The 5,216-nt window shown below is 46.7% G+C and overlaps 1 non-coding gene across 1 annotated transcript; it reads right to left on the bottom strand.

Moving 5' to 3' along the window:
- Nucleotides 1–4,917: 4,917 nt before the first annotated feature.
- TRNAY-GUA lies at nt 4,918–5,007 on the bottom strand. The gene is given in 2 exon segments: nt 4,918–4,953; nt 4,971–5,007. It is a non-coding gene; the product is annotated as a tRNA-Tyr (tRNA).
- Between the last annotated feature and the right edge of the window lie 209 nt (nt 5,008–5,216).

Here is a 5,216-nt window from a genome sequence, read left to right as displayed (position 1 = left end):
TAGCACTTCTCATCTCTGTTATTTCTCCAGTGCCATCAAGCAGATGTTTTCACATTTTTTTTCAACTTTCGGGTTTCCTCAGCAGTAGGGTTAATTCGAATATATTACTGTGTAATTCCCAGACACTTCCTCATTTGCTTTTCATCACAGAAAACCCTGGGCTCTTTACATGGGATATGTGTCATCTCTGGTTGTTTGTTATCTTAGAAGAAATTGTGGGCTTTTTTTGTCTTCCAATAAAGCAGGTCTCTAGTTATTACTCCAAGATGTAATGATTCACTCAGAGCCCTAATTTTTCTGGAGCTGATATTAAAATGCCTTAGGCCAGTTAATAATTTCACATTCGCTGGGTGTCTGTCCTGTGCAAGGCACTGTGGCAGGGGCTAGTGATACTAGAAAGAATACGGCATTGCCCCCGATTTCAAGGAGCTCGCTCCTAAAGACGATGTGAAAGCATACTATCAGTATAGTGTGATCGGTGGAAAGGCGAAAGTGATCTAGGAGTACCAAAGAGACAAAGAGGAGGAGAACCAAATTGAGACTTGGGGAGCTAGGAAAAGATTCTGGTAAAAGATGATCCTGAAACGAACGAGTAAGAGAGAATAGGGAGGAATTTGATAAAAGACAGGCAGAGGGATGAAAACAGAGTGAAAACCTTGTCATCACCTAGTGTTTTTTTTTTTAAGATTTTATTCATTTATTTATTTGAGAGAGAGAGAGCACGAGTAGGGTGGGGGCAGAGGGAGAAGCAGACTTCCCGCGGAGCAAGGAGCCCCGGAGCCCATCTTGAGGCTTGATCCCAGGACCCTGAGATCATGACTAGAGCAGAAGGCAGACACTTAATGGACTGAGCCACCCAGGCGCCCCCACCTGGTGTTTGTAAGCCAGGAAACCTGGCACATTTTGACTGAGTCACAGAGGTTGGGCGCAGGTGGGAGTGGGGGGAAATGTAATTAATCAAGTTAGTTACTTAGGGGGCGCCTGGGTGGCTCAGTCACTTAAGCGTCTGCCCTCGACTCAGGTCATGATCCCAGGGTCCTGGAATCGAGCCCCGAGTTGGGCTCCTTGCTCAGGGGGAAGCCTGCTTCTCCCTCTCCCTTTGCTGTTCCCCTTGCTTCTGTGCTCACTCTCTCTCTCTCTCTATCTCAAATAAACAAATAAAATCTTTAAAAAAAAAAAGTTAGTTACTTCAGATGTGGCCCTTTTGGGGCCTCCGATATTTTCAATAAAATACTAAGGTGAGAGGAAGAAACACCCACCTGTAAAAGAGCAATACTTCCCATCTTCTGAGGCAGTGTTGGCCCGCCGCTGAGGGTGCATCGTGCTACAGGACAGAGAAGCGGGAACTCGGTCCCCCTTTTTGGGACTCAGATTCTTGCTCTATTATCTGACATTCCCAGGGGGACATTGGGGCCGCAGGGATGGGAAAAGTGCCGGGAAACCAAACCCCGCTTAGGAAGAAACTGCTTGTTTCTTAGGCTTTCATCTCAGGTGTGACTTCTCAGAAACTGTTCTCTGCCTGGTCAAAAAAGAGAGGGGAGGGTGCCTTCTGATCCTGAGTCACCGTACTATTTTTCACGGCTACCAGCCTCCGGGACCTCACTCTCCCCTATTTTAGAAAGTTTTATTTCTTGGAAAATGCTCCGTGATTTTAGGTGGAGCAGGCTCTGATTTTACCTGATATCTCACCCCCAAGGTGGGGCTTGAACTCACAACCATGAGATCAAGTCTGTACCTCCAGGACATTCTATCAGCTGAGCCGGTCAGGCCCCTCTCTGACACCTGGTACTTAAATAAGGGAACTGGGCCACAAAATGCCCCCAAGATATTTCAGTCTGTGTACAATATGGGACTTAGCAGCAAAAGTGCACCTGAGAGGAAGATATCCCTCATCCCCCATCATGAACAGATGCTGACATTTTGCCACTCTCCCTTTAACCAGTACTGATTGAAAATCTATCTCACTTGAGGCTGGGTCTTATGTTTCCTCACTTATGGATTTTACATGCCAATAGTCACTCTTTTACCAGTCTTGGACTACAGCTTTTCTTTTTTCTTTTTTTTTTTTTAAAGGTTTTATTTATTTATTCGACAGAGATAGAGACAGCCAGCGAGAGAGGGAACACAAGCAGGGGGAGTGGGAGAGGAAGAAGCAGGCTCATAGCGGAGGAGCCTGATGTGGGGCTCGATCCCATAACGCCAGGATCACGCCCTGAGCCGAAGGCAGAAGCTTAACCGCTGTGCCACCCAGGCGCCCCTGGACTACAGCTTTTCTTAAAAAACTTATTTTAATGTAGGCTCCATGCCCCATGTGGGGCTCAAACTCACGATCCTAAGATCAAGCATCACACACTCTATCAGCTGAGCCAGCCAGGCAACCCAGGCTATATACTTCTGGATTGCTGGTGTGAGCCTACGTGCAGACATGGAGGAGAGTGACAAAAGCTTTGGTTTCTAATTAATTCCATTATTGAAAGGTAAACATTTTTATTTGTAACGGGTTTAGAGCATTAGTTGCCACAGGGAATGGCCTGCATTAGGGGGTTACATTCATCCAGGCATCAGGAACCCAGATAGGGGCAGTACTTGCTGAGAAAGGCTCCCCAGGCGGTGAAGAGATGATGAGGTTTCAGAAGGACAGAACACAGTCATTTCAAGAGATCCTGCCTGTGGGGCTCAGTCAGTTAAACAGCCAACTCTTGATCTCAAGGTCCTAAGTTCAAGCCCTGTGTCCTATTTAACAACAACAACAACAACAATTTAAGATATTGTTTTTAAACAATCTCTACACCCAAACCAACGTGAGGCTTGAATTCACGACCCTGAGATAAAGAGTCGCGTGCTCTACTGACTGAGCCAGCCAGGAGCCCCACTAGAGATCTTGAATGGAAATGTCCCAATTCCCTATTCTTGTCCAATCTAAACGGAAGCAAACCCTTCATTCGACATAAGATTTTTCTCTCTTGGCATCTGCAATATTTCTGTCTTTATCTGTCAGCTGACCCAAGTCAGGCAGCGGCAAAAAAAAAAAAAAAAAAAAGAAGGATGTGCAGAGAAAATGCTAATGAGTGGAGGAGAATGTTGAAGTACACGGACATTATCCATTTTCCTTCTGCTGGCCATTCTGGTAGAATAATATACAGAGCAAGTGATAAAGCCATGGTATCCTCTTTATGAAGACTCAAAAGGGATGTTAAGAAATCTTCCCCTCCTTCTGGGCTAAGCAGCAATTAGAACCCTAGGGACATGATGAGATTGGGTAAAATTTCATGCATCATTATTGATATCTCCATTTCTTGCCAGTCCTGGGGTTGTGTGTATGCTCCAGTGTACCATATATGGTAACACACAGCATCGACACTCTTCAAGTTTCTGTTTATTTTTCCTAAAACTGTTCTGTGTCCACTGAACTCACCTGATCACAGATCTACTCTCCTTTTCTAAAACTCAACTGAGTCCAGGGCACTTGGGGCTACCAGGAGACCTCCCACATTTCCTACTCTGACCTCTACCCTAGCCTGAATTAAAACTTTCCGAGGTTGATTTTAGTTTTAGATTTGCATGGAATGTTCTATTTGCTTCTATTGCAGTTTTCAGGACATTATATTGTAATTATCTGCTTCCATCTATGTGCCCCCTGCAGACATGAAACTGTTTTAGGGCAATATCTATAATCTCTATTTCCCTGGCACAGTTACAGTACCTGAGGCAGGTTAGGTGTTTATTTAAAAAGGCTGTGAATGAAACATACCTGAACACCAGTCCTGAGGAGTGACAGCTTTTTGAATCAATATGACATAGATTCGGAGTTGAGAGGATGCAGGACTTACTATACCCTTATTGATGAATACTGTCTCAGTTCATAATTCTCAGGGCACATTTCTTAGTAGATAAGAAAAAAAATCTAAACGTAGTGGTGCGTGAAAAGGTAGAATTCTAGAATGTCGAAGAGAGGCCAAAGATTCCATCCTTGATTGCATGACCCTAATTTTTGCATATGGTGATGTTCAAACCTCAGGTCTCTTTGTGGAGAAAGAGCTATAAAATCCTCGTGTAGATCACCTGGGTGTGACAAATAGTGTGAACAGAGTAGGATCATTGCACTTACAAGAGCCACAAACCTCCAGAGGCGAAAAGAGCAATACAAATAAAACCTGAGTCTCCCACGAGCCGCAGTGGAGACACGAGACCAGCCACCTAAGCTGGTCGCTGGCAGTTCTAATCAGCCCTCTCAAACCACAGCAACAAAACTGCATTTTCATCCTACAAATGTCCGCTAAAGTGCAGTAGACAATTGGCAATTACTTGAAAGTTCTCCAATGGCAATTTCTGTACAAATACCAGGCGAAGCAGGAAAATGAGCAATTTCTGTCTCTCTAGGTCAAAATACGTATACAGTACGAGAGTCGGGAAACAAAAACACACAGAGACAGAGAGAAGAGAACAGAGTACAACTGGAGGACATATGCAGAGTCAAAGAGGGAAATCTTCAAGAAGGATGCAATGCTGCTGGTGACCCGGTGTGGGCCTGTATACTTGCGTGCCTCCAGGGCTTGCCCTGGGCAGCGCCTGTTGGGCCACCTGTTTGGGAGGGATCTGTCCATTAGGGCAAATTGGTGCTGGTGGCAGAGCCCAGAGCACAAGTGGTGGGTGCACAAAACTATAAAGTGCCCAGGAGGATGTGGAAAGTGGCTGGTCGGGGCTGCTCCCTAAAGCAGGAGCAGGGTGGACTGTATTGCCCTGCGGGCCATGGGTCTGGTGACCGCGGGAAGATGGTGCAGGTGTGTCCCCTGGCGATAGCAAGACGCCAGCTCTAGAAGTTGCGGAAAGTATTTTCCTGGCTTCCGCCTGTGTTGCTCAGCCTTTGACACTGGCAGGTGGAGGCCTCCGCGATGGCCAGCAAAAGCACCAGGCACCTCCTTCGAGCCGGAGTCGAACCAGCGACCTAAGGATGTCCACACGTGTGTAGTCTACAGTCCTCCGCTCTACCAGCTGAGCTATCGAAGGGAGCACGATACCGAGGCTGAGTCACTGCTCTTTCTGGAAATGACGAGGCCAAGACACCCGCCCGCCTCAGGGCCACCTGGCCTCGGATTGGTCGGAAGCTCGCTTTGAAGAAGGCCAAACACACGCTGTGACGTGACGGTAGACGGCACCCGGGGGCGCCTGATTTTCAGGACAGCTGGGCCCGGGCTCTCACCTGTTGCCTCACTTCC

Source organism: Ursus maritimus, unplaced genomic scaffold (assembly GCF_017311325.1).
Source record: "Ursus maritimus isolate PB19 unplaced genomic scaffold, ASM1731132v1 scaffold_36, whole genome shotgun sequence".
NCBI classification, from domain to species: Eukaryota; Metazoa; Chordata; class Mammalia; order Carnivora; family Ursidae; genus Ursus; species Ursus maritimus.
This window is presented reverse-complemented; position numbering and strand designations above follow the sequence as displayed.